This window comes from Camellia sinensis, chromosome 1 (assembly GCF_055761805.1).
Source record: "Camellia sinensis isolate YWXY chromosome 1, ASM5576180v1, whole genome shotgun sequence".
NCBI lineage: Eukaryota > Viridiplantae > Streptophyta > Magnoliopsida > Ericales > Theaceae > Camellia > Camellia sinensis.
The window spans coordinates 47,697,514-47,711,530 of NC_138961.1; the positions used below are offsets into that span (position 1 = coordinate 47,697,514).

The window sequence follows — 14,017 nt, forward strand, 5'->3', positions numbered from 1 at the left end:
AAGCACAGGGTATACAGTACCACTCGTGGAGCCAGCTTCTCGGGATTATTTGGTCTTTTGAAAATTTTGTAGTGGTGTTGTGTACACCCAATTGAATAGATACATGACTCAAAAAAATAAGAATAGAGGCCTATTTTGGGAAGTGGATTTTTTTTTGACTTATTGGGTTTTTTTGAAAGGGTTTGGCTTCCCTCCAGTCTAATACACTGTTGGGCCCGTGGGGGCTCACTATAAGTCCCGTTTTGATAATTTGAACAGTTGCATATGTAGAACTCGTTGAGTACTATATACCTATGAAAAATCACATTGATCGGATATCAATAGATACGTGATCAAATCAGTTTTGTATAAAAAAAAATAGACGGTGAAAAAATAAACAGTTGACAGAAATTTGATCCGATAAAATAGTTATCAATATCCGATCAATGTGATTTTTTTACAGGCATATAGTACTTGGCGAGTTCTACACATTAAATTATTCAAATTATCAAAATGGGACACGTGGTGAGCCCCAACGGGCTCAACAACACCCTCCAGTCTGATCACGAACTGGAGGAAAGTCAATCCCTTTTTGAAAAACCGCACAAAAAAAGTAAAAAGGTGATTTTATCTCAAATAAACTAATAAATTGATTTTTTTTTGCCTTCCCAAAAGAGGCCAGACTAAATTACACTGATCTCCCATCACAAACACATGGGTTCCATTTATTTTAGTTTTTGAAAAGTGTGTTGAATTGTATTTTGAAAAATAAATTGTTGAAAAGAGTTTTGAAAATTAAAAATTTGTTTGATTATGAGTTTTGAAAATAATTTTAGGATGCTTTGTAGTTTTATTTATTTTTTATTTTTTTTGTGGTTGAATAAATAGGTGTGAGAAAATTTAATTGATTGATGTGTAGAATGTGAGATAATGAGTGAAGAGAGATGAGAGAAAAAAAAATGATTGATTTATTTATTTATTAATAAAAGAAAAGGAAAGAGAAGAGAGAAAAATAATTTTTAAAACTTATTAATTAAAAATGTTTTTTAATTTTTTAATCTAAATATTAATCTAAAAACTAAATCAAAGGCTGCCATGATGTTGTCAAAAACTAAATAGTATGCGTGGCATAGGGGTGGAAGGGAGTCCGATTTAAGTCGTCCGTTGTGAAAAAGTCATTCCGGTGTTGATACGTTTGCTTGACTTCTGAATAGGAGACCCAGGACCCAGGACCAGTATATAGGAGACCTTTAATAAAAATTGAAGTGCATGCAATTGGAAAAGAGCACAGAGACATTACTGTGAACCTTCCTTGGGCATACATCATGATAGAAAGTGGACTAGCTTTTCTCTTCTTCACTTTGGCCTATTTTAGAAAGTAAGAAAAAAGTAGATTTTTTTGAGTGTTTTTTGAAAAAATATACAAAAGATATAAAGTTGATGTAATTCAACTAAGTTAATAAATTAATTTTTTTTAATTACCAAAATAGACCTCTATTGGTTCAACTGGCATGACAGTACTCTATACTCAACTTTTGAAATTGATACTGGAGCTTTAAAATAAAAAAAAAAATTAAAAAATTTTAAAAAAAAATTCTGGACGTGCTAGCATTGTTTTTGATAAAATGGGTCCCATTTCATTTTAGGCTTCGTTTGGGAAGATGGTTTGAGTGGGTTTGGGGCTAAAATAGCTACAAAAAATAAAATAAGCTTTTTAGCCTAATAAGACAAAAATATCACATCCAATCCATAATCTTTACATTCTTTCTCTCACAAAAAAAATCAAAAAAACCAAAAAAACTAACCCACTTTCCAAATCAAGCTTTTTAGCCCCAGGCTAAAATAGCCAAAAAAGCTAAAAAACCAACCCATTTCTCAAACAAAGCCTTAGTAACTTAAGATTTATTGCACTAATACTTGTAATTGTGTCACATTTAATACTAAACAAAAAGTTTTTTATAAAAAAATCATCCTAACTATGTAAAATCAAATGATATGAAAAATAATAGCCACATTGTTACATAGATATATAAGTGATAATGCATTAGAGTTGAGGTATAAATAACTCATCATTATTATATATAAACAGACTGCTTATTCATAGAGAATCGTCAACAATAGGTTAAGCACATTATTTATTTATTGTGATAAATCAAAAGCCAAGAACAAAGGTTGATGAATTTGGGCCGTTGGATTTTACTTTGTATTTAGTCAAGCATCCTTGATGAAATTAGTATTCAGTCCGTATACCGTCAATCAAAATCAGAAAAAGAAGATATATAGGCTGATAAATTTTTTAAAAGTAAAAAAGCTTTGGAGTAAAAAATTCATTCCATGCCAACGGAGTAAATTTACTTTTTGGAGTAAAAATTCACTTTGTCCTTCATTCAAATTTACTCTAGTGTGAGAAAAAAAAAATTAGGGACAAAAGTAAATAAGTAGCCCAACAGAAAGGAAAAAAAAGAGTAATTTATCCAAAACAAAACAAGTCCTAAATAAAAATTGGAATTAGAAGTGGTAGTGGTAGTTTACATTATTTCCGTTGTCCAGAAAAGACGGTAGGAAAGCAAATTCCATAATTAAGATGACTTTTGGGGTGGAGACTGAAATGCAACTTGTCCAAATTAATGTGATGGTTGATGTGCCCCTCCTAGGGGTTGAAGAACAACTTTACTTAAAATTTATCAAGAAAATTGTTATGGATAGAAAAGTGCAATTTATGTACAGAAAACGTTGATGTTTTAAAAATGATACATAAATTTATTTTTCAGATTTGATAATTTGTAAATGAGATGATTAGTTGATAATTAAAAAATAAATGAGAAAGAGTTACCTCAGATATTCTAATTAATTAACAAATCATTGATTTTGAAAAATTAATATAATTTATAAGCTAAAAAGTGTCCACACTTGATAATAATTGAGGTACACTATGGAAATGGCTCGGAAACACTATAATGAACCATACTTGATACAGCTTTTTCCTATAACATTTTACTCTCAAGCTAACTCGATACAGCTCTTTCCTGTAACATTTTACTCTCAAGCTAGTACTATATTTGCCGTCTTCTGTGGTGTGTTGTACAGCCTAACTTTTTCTGTGTCTTTTATCAATCGAAGTTGAGAGAGTTATCATAGCACGCTATGCACATTTTCTCACTTTTTTTTGTGAAAAATCAAAAGCTGTGCCCAAGCAAGGTTAAATGAATGTGGACTGTTTGATATGTCCCTAATTCATTCATCAATGGCTCTCTCAAGTCATGAATCATGATTTCGACATTGAGGAAGCTAGTAGGAAACTTGGTACAATTTTCGCCACAATTACGCCGAGAGAGGAAGACTGAAATAGTTACAAAGACTCTCTGGCTTCACTGACTCCCTGTGCCTGGGTCCATGTCGTGAGTCTGACATCAATATTTTTAAAAAGCCTGCTGCAGCTCTGATCTGAGTATGCATTGTATTGCATACATGCTCCCATTATGTTTGAGTTACAAAGTCCCATACATACATCAATTATGAGTAAAAATAACGTATCCTCTTCTTCTTTTTATTCTGCTCTACTCGTAGCACTGTGCATTGCGGCTACTAATATTTTCTTTGTGCCAGCAACTGTGAATTCATCATCATTATCATCGTTAGAGGCCAAAGCTCTACTCAATAACGGTTGGTGGGGAAACTTTTCTTCTGCAAATCATTGTCACTTGGGAGGCATCACTTGTAATCGGGCAGGAAGTGTCATTCAGATTTATTCTTCTTATTCTTATTCTTCCCCCCACCGAAAGCTTGAAAACATGGATTGCACTTCCTTCCCAAACCTTGAAGATCTCGTTCTCAGTGACTGGAACTTAACTGGAAGCGTCCCCGAGGAAATTTGTACTCTGTCAAAGCTCACCATCCTTGACCTCTCTTTCAACAAAAATCTTGAAGGTTTGCTACCTCTTACCCTGGGAAACCTCACCCAACTAGTAGAACTTCACATATATTATACTAATATCACTGGTCCAATCCCTTCATGTATTGGTCAGTTAAAGAATTTGGTGCATATGGATATTGGTGATAGTACCCTTATTGGTTCAATCCCTTCCTCTATTGGTCAATTGACTAATCTGACCTTTCTCCATCTTTCGTCAAACCGACTCAACGGCTCCTTCCCTCAAGAAATAGAAATGCTAGAGAACTTGGTTTATATGTCTATGAGTCATAACATTCTTGGTGGTCCAATCCCTTCATCTATTAGTCAATTGACTAATCTGATCTCTCTCTCTCTCTCTTGAAATCGACTCAATGGTTCTATCCCTCAAGAAATAGGAATGCTAAAGAACTTGGTTTATATGTTTATGACCGATAACATTCTTAGTGGTCCAATCCCTTCATCTATTGGTCAATTGACTAATCTAACCTATCTTTCTCTCTCATCAAATCGATTCAATGGTTCCATCCCTCAAGAAATAGGAAAACTAAAGAACTTGATTTATATGTTTATGGACAATAACATTCTTAGTGGTCCAATCCCTTCATCTATTGCTTATTTGACCAATATGACCGATCTAAATCTTTCTTCAAATCGATTCAATGGTTCCATCCCTCAAGAAATAGAAAAGCTAAAGAACTTGATTTATTTGTTTATGGACAATAACATTCTTAGTGGTCCAATCCCTTCATCTATTGGTCATTTGACCAATTTGACCGATCTACGTCTTTCTTCAAATCGATTCAATGGTTCCATCCCTCTAGAGATGGGAGATTTGATGCAACTGGCACGATTAAACCTTAGCCATAACCTCCTTACAGGTAAGATCCCATCTTCAATAGGTAAGTTGATTAACTTGAACTTTTTTGATGCATCTTCAAATCAAGTTAATGACACCATACCCGTTGAACTTGGGCTTTTATCCAACCTTAGGCATCTCGATTTGTCATCAAACCAACTTTCAGGCGAACTACCACCAATTGAAGTTCCCAATAGCTTTCAGTATCTGGACCTCTCTCATAATTTTCTTAACGAGCCTATCCTAAAAAAGCTAGAACAGCTTAAAGATTTGGAGTACTTACGATTGAATGACAATTATTTGAATGGAACAATACCAACCGAATTTGCATATTTGTCACAATTACAGTACTTAAATCTCTCCCACAATGATTTCTCTGGCAAAGTCTCATGCAGTGTTTACTCCATAAAAGGTCTTGACTTGTCATACAATCCTCTCAACGGTCAAATCCCACAATATGGATATGATTGTCCACCCCCATCACAAGTCCTGTCACAGGCAATTAACAAGACTACCTGCTGTAAAGGCATAAATTCTTCCAAGAAAAGAATAGTGATGCTTACTCTCCTCATTTCTCTCTTTATCACAGTTTCGTTGGTTTACTTACATTTGGGTGTTTTCTCTATCGCAAGACCCATAAAAAACAAACTAAGGCAAAAGCCATGAAAAATGGGGATATTTGCTCGATATGGAATTATGATGGAAGAATTGCATATGAAGATATCATCAAAGAAACAAACGACTTTGACATCAAATACTGCATTGGAACTGGCGGTTATGGCAGCGTGTATAGAGCTCAGTTGCCAAGTGGCAAAGTAGTTGCCTTGAAGAAGCTCCATCGTTTCGAAGCAGAGGAGCCTGCTTTTGACAAGAGTTTTAGAAATGAGGTGCAAATGTTAAGTAACATAGGACATCGAAACATAGTGAAGCTTTATGGGTTCTGTTTGCACAATAGATGCATGTTCTTGGTGTATGAGTACATGGAAAGGGGAAGCTTGTTTTGTGCCCTGAGAATTGAGGTCGAAGCTGTTGAATTAGGATGGACTCAAAGGGTAAACATCGTTAAATCAATAGCACATGCTCTATCGTACCTGCATCATGATTGCACCCCACCTATTGTTCATCGAGACATATCAACGTACAACATTTTGTTGAACTCTGAAATGAAGGCTTTCATTGGCGACTTTGGCACTGCTAGATTGTTATATCCGATTCATCGAATCAAACCATAATTGCAGGCACTTACGGATATATTGCCCCAGGTAACAACAATATTTTTCCTCTATATGTATTTATTTTTCCAATAAAAAGAGGAAAAAAAAAAACTATTCTAATTATTTTTAGCGACATTTATATTTAGTGGCTAACAATTTTTTATCTTAAGTCAATGATAGATAAATATTTCACATAATTATTTGTCATTAACTTGCTTTAAAATAGAAAGTGAAAATATAGAGTTTCTTTCATTAATCTTTTTGTTTGTGCAGAACTTGCCTACACAATGGTTGTGATTGAAAAGTGTGATGTTTATAGCTTTGGGGTAGTAGCACTAGAAACAATCATGGGAAGGCATCCGGGAGAACTTCTCTCATCACTAGCATCACCGTCTACACAAAACTTAATGCTAATTGATGTCTTAGACTCTCGCATTCCGCATTCAACTAATCCAGTGGTTGTAAAGAACATTGTTCTAGTTGCTATAGTGGCACTTGCATGTGTGCGTTCTGAGCCGAGATCTTGTCCAACAATGCTATGCGTATCTCAAGAGTTGCTTGTATGCAAGAAGACTGTCACGACCCAAACCCGGCCCTATGGGTTTAGCACCGTAACCGGCCAGTAATCCGAGATTACCGAAGGCCTGCTTAACAGTAATACAGTAAAACAGAGTACAGGGCCTGGCAGAAGCCAATACAGTAATTAAACAATGTCCAATGAGCTGTGACAGTCTGTATGCCAAAAAGATTTTTCATGCATTCATACATACGCAAACAGTACAGTCTATACAGAATTTACAGTCACACAGTACAGGGACCTAATCCCTTGATAACAGTACAGTTAGCAACTGACAGTCTATACAGTAATCCAAACAGTATGGAGACAGACGGGGGAAACAAACAAAACACCCCAAAGCCATAGCATGGCAACTCGGAACCTCGCAGTGAGGCACAAAGGCTGGCTTGACAAAACTGGAGTCTAACCCACGCTCCTAGCTCCGATCTGGTGGCTGAGCACCTACATATATATATAAACAGTGAGCTAAAGCCCAGTGAATAACATAATGCGTAAAGAGGTTTGGGATGAATGTCTTTTCAATATTTAAACAGTTCATTGATTCAATATATCGGCCAGTCAGTTTGTGGCTCATATTGATGCCGTAACAGTCATTTAGAAATCATAGTAATCGTACGTGGCACATCCGTTAGCAGTACTAGTAGCAGTGTCAGTACAGTAGCAGTAACGGTAACAATATAGTAACAGTACAGTAGCAGTACAGTAGTAGTAACAGTAACAGTACAGTAGCAGTAACAGTAGCAGTAACAGTAACAGTACAGTAGCAGTAACAGTAACAGTAACAGTACAGTAGCAGTACAGTAACAGTAGCAGTAACAGTAACAGTAACAGTAGCAGTAACAGTAGCAGTACAGTAGCAGTAACAGTAACAGTACAGTTCTTATGGATTCAAGAGGTGTCTCGCACAGATTCTAGAGGTGGCTCACTTTGTAGCACTTAGTTCCGTGCAGCACTTTGCTCCAAGTTTCACAGATTATAACAGTCATATGTGGTACATCCAGTAGCTAAACAGTACAGTAGGTCTTAATAGACCGGGTCTTAATAGACCAAACAGTGAATGATGGCCATCATATCAGTAAACAGTAGTGGTTCCAACATGGGAACCGACAGAGATCTCTGTAACAGTAACAGTAACAGTAAGCAGTAGTTGCTAAGGATGCCACAATACAGTTCAGAATATAAGTCATACATTCATTCATTCAGTTAACAATAACAGTTCAGAAACAGTTCAGTTTAATTGTTCAGAAGATAATCATTTTGAACATATCTTTACACAAATGTTACTCACAGAGTTCTGGGCTATAGTAAGCTAGAGCGTCTCCTCGGAAGTCAACCCTACACAGTCAACAGATCGAACACACACTAAGCTACACAGTTGGGAAAGATTAACAACTTAATCCCTAATGCCTCGGCGTGTTCTACATCTATATCCTCAACAAGATGTCTTAAACTAGGCCTAAGAACGCCTAGAATGGGATAAGGATGCAAAGATGCACATTTAAAACATTTTCAGAAAAACAGAGTCCCGCTCGAGCTCAAGTTTCATCGCTCGAGCGGTCATGCAACAAAGGTCTCCGCTCGAGCGTACATTACTCCGCTCGAGCGGACTGTAAAACAGTGCAAGATGCTGGGAGCTCGAATTCCCCGCTCGAGCGCCACTTTCCCCCGCTCGAGCGGGAGACCAAAATCTGGAAAATCCAGATTTGAACTCCAATGCTCAAATCAAGTTCCAATGCATCAAATTCGATCCTTTTGGGCTAATTTTCTGGAAAACACTTCAAAACTCATAGTATAGCATGTTTCAAGGATCAATTTGAGAAATCAAAGCCCAAAGGTAGTTCAATTAAACATGATTTCAAACCAAGTTTCAAGAACAACAACTCAAATGTGACATGCATGATCTTAAATCATCTTCAAAGCTTTAGTGTTGTTTCAAAAGAGCTCAAACCTTCAAAAACAAGATGAACTCATGGAGTATGACCAAAAGATGGACATGCATGTGAGGTATTATGAACTACAACCTCAAAACTTCAATATATGTACATGCATGCAACCATTAAGCTTTAATTCAACAACAATGAACCAATTCATGACTTAGTTCTACAATGAAGCATGAATCATGCAAGAACAACTCAAAACATGAACAAGAAGACAATGGAGCTACCTTTAGTCTTGTATTTAGGATAGGGAAGCTCAAATGTACAAAAACTCCTTCAATTCTTCAAGATTCTCAAGCTAAATCAACAAGAACAATTCTCTCTCTCTCTCTAACTCTCTTCTTGGTCGGTTAGAGGCAACACAAGGATTGATGAAAATGTGTTATGTGAGTGTAATGAGAATCAAAGATGACTCGAGTAGTGGGCCACTCCACTCATGTGGCAAAATGGTAAATAAGTCCAACTCTTTTATTAGCTTATTTTAATCTAATTTAATCATACCTAATCAGTTTTCGGGTAAATATTCCATAAAATTACAGTAATTATGACGATCATAAAACACTAATCAATTCCGGATTCGGCCGCCGATAAGGCCTTCAATTAGCAGTTTAAACATATAAGCATGAACAGATAATCATACAGTCAAACAGATAGGTTATGCATTTAAACAGATACGGTCAGTCAATTAATTCCAGACTCCAGTCAGTCAATTCAGTACTTTTAATCAGCTCAATTATCAGTCATGATCAATTCAGTTTAACAGTAATCAGTCAGTCATTAGTCGGTAAACAGTGTGAGGGTTGTTACAGTCTCCCCTCCTTATAAAGAGTTTAGTCCTCTAAACTCGAGTTAACATACGGCAACAGAGATAACGCTTAACATAACAGTAGTTTTCACTCTTTAACAGGAGCATAATCATATTCATAACAGTTTCATGACCCAATCTCAATCTTAGCAGTGCATAGAAATAGAACCATAAATCGCATACAGAGATTAGGGTCCGAATTATAATGGAGTCTTAGACCTAGTCAGGTTTTAGAGTCAGGAACAGATTCGGATACAGAGCAGAAGCTGAGCCCTCGTAACGAGGCCTCCGGTACGGGTAACAGAGTGCAGACAAATACAAGTTCCATAAGGAACCTCCAATACCGGGCAGCTAACATATACCACATAATATTAAGAGTCACGAATACATATCAGAGGTTGACCCCTTAATCAGTATACAACATATAGCATTACAGAAAACAAAACTTATTTCATGACACAGAACATGAATACAGTTGCACACAACTTTACTGTAGTGGTAATCACACTACTTATATCAAGTACTTATCGGGGTTATAGATTGCACTGGCCTCATTTCATAAGTAATTTCCCCCGTTAAGTTACAGAGATTCGATTCATTCACTTCTGAGTCATTCATCCGGTCTTTGTTCAATTTGTCCTTAATTCGGTAATCCATCACAGTCAGTCCAGTTCATTTGGGATTTATTGGAAACATAAGGCGAATTTGTACATTACTCCCATTACCGTAGGCAAGGTTCTGAAGTAATCATTCACATACTATCCATCAGTTTCAGTTCTCACAGATTCGATCATACTATGTATCAATACGGAAACAGTCATACTGATTTCATATACTTCCAGATAGTGAGGGTTTATAATCAAAACTAGTTTGCTGTCAACAAATCCCATCAGTTCTGAAGTACGGTAATCACCAAAACAATCATTCCCTAGTCAAACAAGTTCATAATCATAACGGTAATACCGGGTAAGTAATCACATGTCATGTACCCAGTTTCCCCATATTGTAAGTAAATCAGGTAATAGTTCTCAATAAGAGTTTTCTCAAGTCAAATCGATGAAAGTTCGACTAGGTCATTTCAGATGCCAGTTCTGCCCAATCATAATAAGTAAGAGTTCGAAGCACAAGCATCAAACAGAAGTTCTATTAGTTACACAAAGGGTTTCATCAACCCATGGTTCTATCAGATCAGATCAGGTAGCAGTTTCATACTCCAGTCATTTCAGTACATAGTCAGTAGTTTCGCAATTAGTTAGAGTCCATTTATTGTCAAACTTACATCAGGGTCTGGTATCATTATAATTCATATCGAAGCAGTACAAGTCATATACAACGTGTTCCTCCCATTAAGTTTACAGGCAATGCAATTAGTCACATCGAGAGGTAAACATCACAGTCAGTATAGCAACTTCCAAAAAAATCCTTCTTATAGGCATATGGCATACAGTAATACATTACGCGAGATTCTCGGACACATAATAGGGAGTTGCCCTACGAGGGTTCCAAATCAGTCATACAGTCACTAGAGCATAGGCTCGCAGGTCTATCCAAACAGTCATGTCAGTTTTCCACAATCACGATTCACAGTCAAGAGTTCGTTAGTCGGGGTCTTTATTCAATCACACAATTCTGGAGTCATGGTCCCAACGGTTAAGTTATCAACAAATTATATACCAATCAGTCCGAGCAAAGGTACAGTCATATATGTGCACTTTCAGAGTCTACTAATATTCCCAATACGGATTCACAAGTTCAATGTACAATACAAAATAGTTTTCCCCAGATACAATAGTTAAGGTAGCAAGTCATAAGTTTACCCAGTCTAGTAATATCCTTGAGCAAAGGTATGCGAACATGTACATGAGTCTAAACAGTTTTCATAGCATAGGTAATTGTTAACATAAGGCGTTACGGTGCTGTACATAGTCCGCATCAAATAGTAAATCTCGGAAGATTCATTAACCACAGTCCATACCTGATAGTCCTAATAGTATCACAAGCATGGAAACATATGTACAGGTGTGAGTCTAAAATCAATTAGCATGTGAGCATTTGTTCGCAAATTCATACGCAGTAGTTCATCTTTACAAGCTAATATGGGTTCTTAATTTCAGAAGTCCCACACACAAACAGTTCACGTATATAATTCGAGTTCAAGGGTCCGATCATTTAATGATGTCCGTCAATATATAACAGTTCAGTCCGAATCATAGCTGTACAGATTTCTCGAATTACAGTCAGTCATAAGGTGTTCCCACGTTCAACAGTTCTAGCACAGTTCAAAAGGTCATGCTTAATAGTTCACATTCAGTTATTGCCATATGATACAAGGACCTAACTCAGTAAACTCTCGTTGGTCACAAGTCCTGACAATTCTCATAGTATAGGGTTCATAATTTCAGTAATTCAGTTGGTTCAGTCAGTATGTTCACAGTCTTTATCGGATTAAGGAATGTACGATTCCCACACAAATGTTCGTATAGGCAATTACACATAATTAAGGTAATACCCGCGTCAGTCATTTCAGTGTTCCGAGCATTCTCTGGAACTATGGTCTAGATTTAGACTCAATGTCGTTCGGTTGAGTTCGTGGGCAAGATTTAGGCAAGTGTCCTCCTTGTCCACGTCTAAAGCGAGTTTCAGACAGGCGGTGGCAACGTCCCAATGTTATTTCCCACAATCGGTACAGATAGGTATATCATTGGTCAGGGCTATTGCCCGAGGTTTTCCATTCACAGTGGTCATTTTCACTTTCTGCTACGTTGTCTCAGGCATTAATACTCTATCCAGGACATCTACATGCTTTGTTGGGTTTCTGTATCAGTGTCATCAGTTCATATCCAGTTGGTGCAGGCACGTATGTCTGTCTTTATTCTCTCAGATTTTCGATTAAGGCTTCAATCATTCATTCTAGCCTATTAATCCTCAGATCAGAAGATTCAGTTTCGTTCACAATCCTCGCCCCTTTCCCTTGTTTACACACAACAGGGTGATTATCAATCCAGGAGAGGTTCTTACTGATTTCACGTTTTATTTCATATCAGACGCGTGTATGCTTTCAATTCAACTCAGGTACGGTCACATGACCCTTTACTACCACACGTCCATAAGCACATAGATTCCATATTCGGTATTAACATTCACATTACATGTTATACCACTTAACTTCTTTAAGTATGCATGTAGGTTGCGTTCATTTCACCATAGACAATACGGTAATCATAAGCATAGACAGTTGCATACTTAAACACATTAACACATTTATTCAAATCATGGCCACACACACTTCTCATGTTCATGCAATGCCCTAATTACTTTTCTAGGACATCCTATAGCTCACTTGGACACGTGTGTGCAGTATAACTCGTGGTTAAATATCGCTCTGATACCACTCTGTCACGACCCAAACCCGGCCCTATGGGTTTAGCACCGTAACCGGCCAGTAATCCGAGATTACCGAAGGCCTGCTTAACAGTAATACAGTAAAACAAAGTACAGGGCCTGGCGGAAGCCAATACAGTAATTAAACAATGTCCAATGAGCTGTGACAGTCTGTATGCCAAAAAGATTTTTCATGCATTCATACATACGCAAACAGTACAGTCTATACAGAATTTACAGTCACACAGTACAGGGACCTAATCCCTTGATAACAGTACAGTTAGCAACTGACAGTCTATACAGTAATCCAAACAGTATGGAGACAGACGGGGGAAACAAACAAAACACCCCAAAGCCATAGCATGGCAACTCGGAACCTCGCAGTGAGGCACAAAGGCTGGCTTGACAAAACTGGAGTCTAACCCACGCTCCTAGCTCCGATCTGGTGGCTGAGCACCTACATATATATATAAACAGTGAGCTAAAGCCGAGTGAATAACATAATGCGTAAAGAGGTTTGGGATGAATGTCTTTTCAATATTTAAACAGTTCATTGATTCAATATATCGGCCAGTCAGTTTGTGGCTCATATTGATGCCGTAACAGTCATTTAGAAATCATAGTAATCGTATGTGGCACATCCGTTAGCAGTACTAGTAGCAGTGTCAGTACAGTAGCAGTAACGGTAACAATATAGTAACAGTACAGTAGCAGTACAGTAGTAGTAACAGTAACAGTACAGTAGCAGTAACAGTAGCAGTAACAGTAACAGTACAGTAGCAGTACAGTAGCAGTAACAGTAGCAGTACAGTAACAGTAGCAGTACAGTAGCAGTAACAGTAACAGTACAGTTCTTATGGATTCAAGAGGTGTCTCGCACAGATTCTAGAGGTGGCTCACTTTGTAGCACTTAGTTCCGTGCAGCACTTTGCTCCAAGTTTCACAGATTATAACAGTCATATGTGGTACATCCAGTAGCTAAACAGTACAGTAGGTCTTAATAGACCGGGTCTTAATAGACCAAACAGTGAATGATGGCCATCATATCAGTAAACAGTAGTGGTTCCAACATGGGAACCGACAGAGATCTCTGTAACAGTAACAGTAACAGTAAGCAGTAGTTGCTAAGGATGCCACAATACAGTTCAGAATATAAGTCATACATTCATTCATTCAGTTAACAATAACAGTTCAGAAACAGTTCAGTTTAATTGTTCAGAAGATAATCATTTTGAACATATCTTTACACAAATGTTACTCACAGAGTTCTGGGCTATAGTAAGCTAGAGCGTCTCCTCGGAAGTCAACCCTACACAGTCAACAGATCGAACACACACTAAGCTACACAGTTGGGA

At 37.2% G+C, this 14,017-nt stretch overlaps 1 pseudogene across 1 annotated transcript; it reads left to right on the plus strand.

Moving 5' to 3' along the window:
- Positions 1 to 3,235: 3,235 nt before the first annotated feature.
- Positions 3,236 to 6,588, plus strand: LOC114304739 (uncharacterized; annotated as a pseudogene). Its single transcript, XR_014335877.1, has 3 exons — positions 3,236 to 4,229; positions 4,260 to 6,010; positions 6,236 to 6,588. The product of XR_014335877.1 is annotated as an uncharacterized LOC114304739 (transcript).
- Positions 6,589 to 14,017: the final 7,429 nt, after the last annotated feature.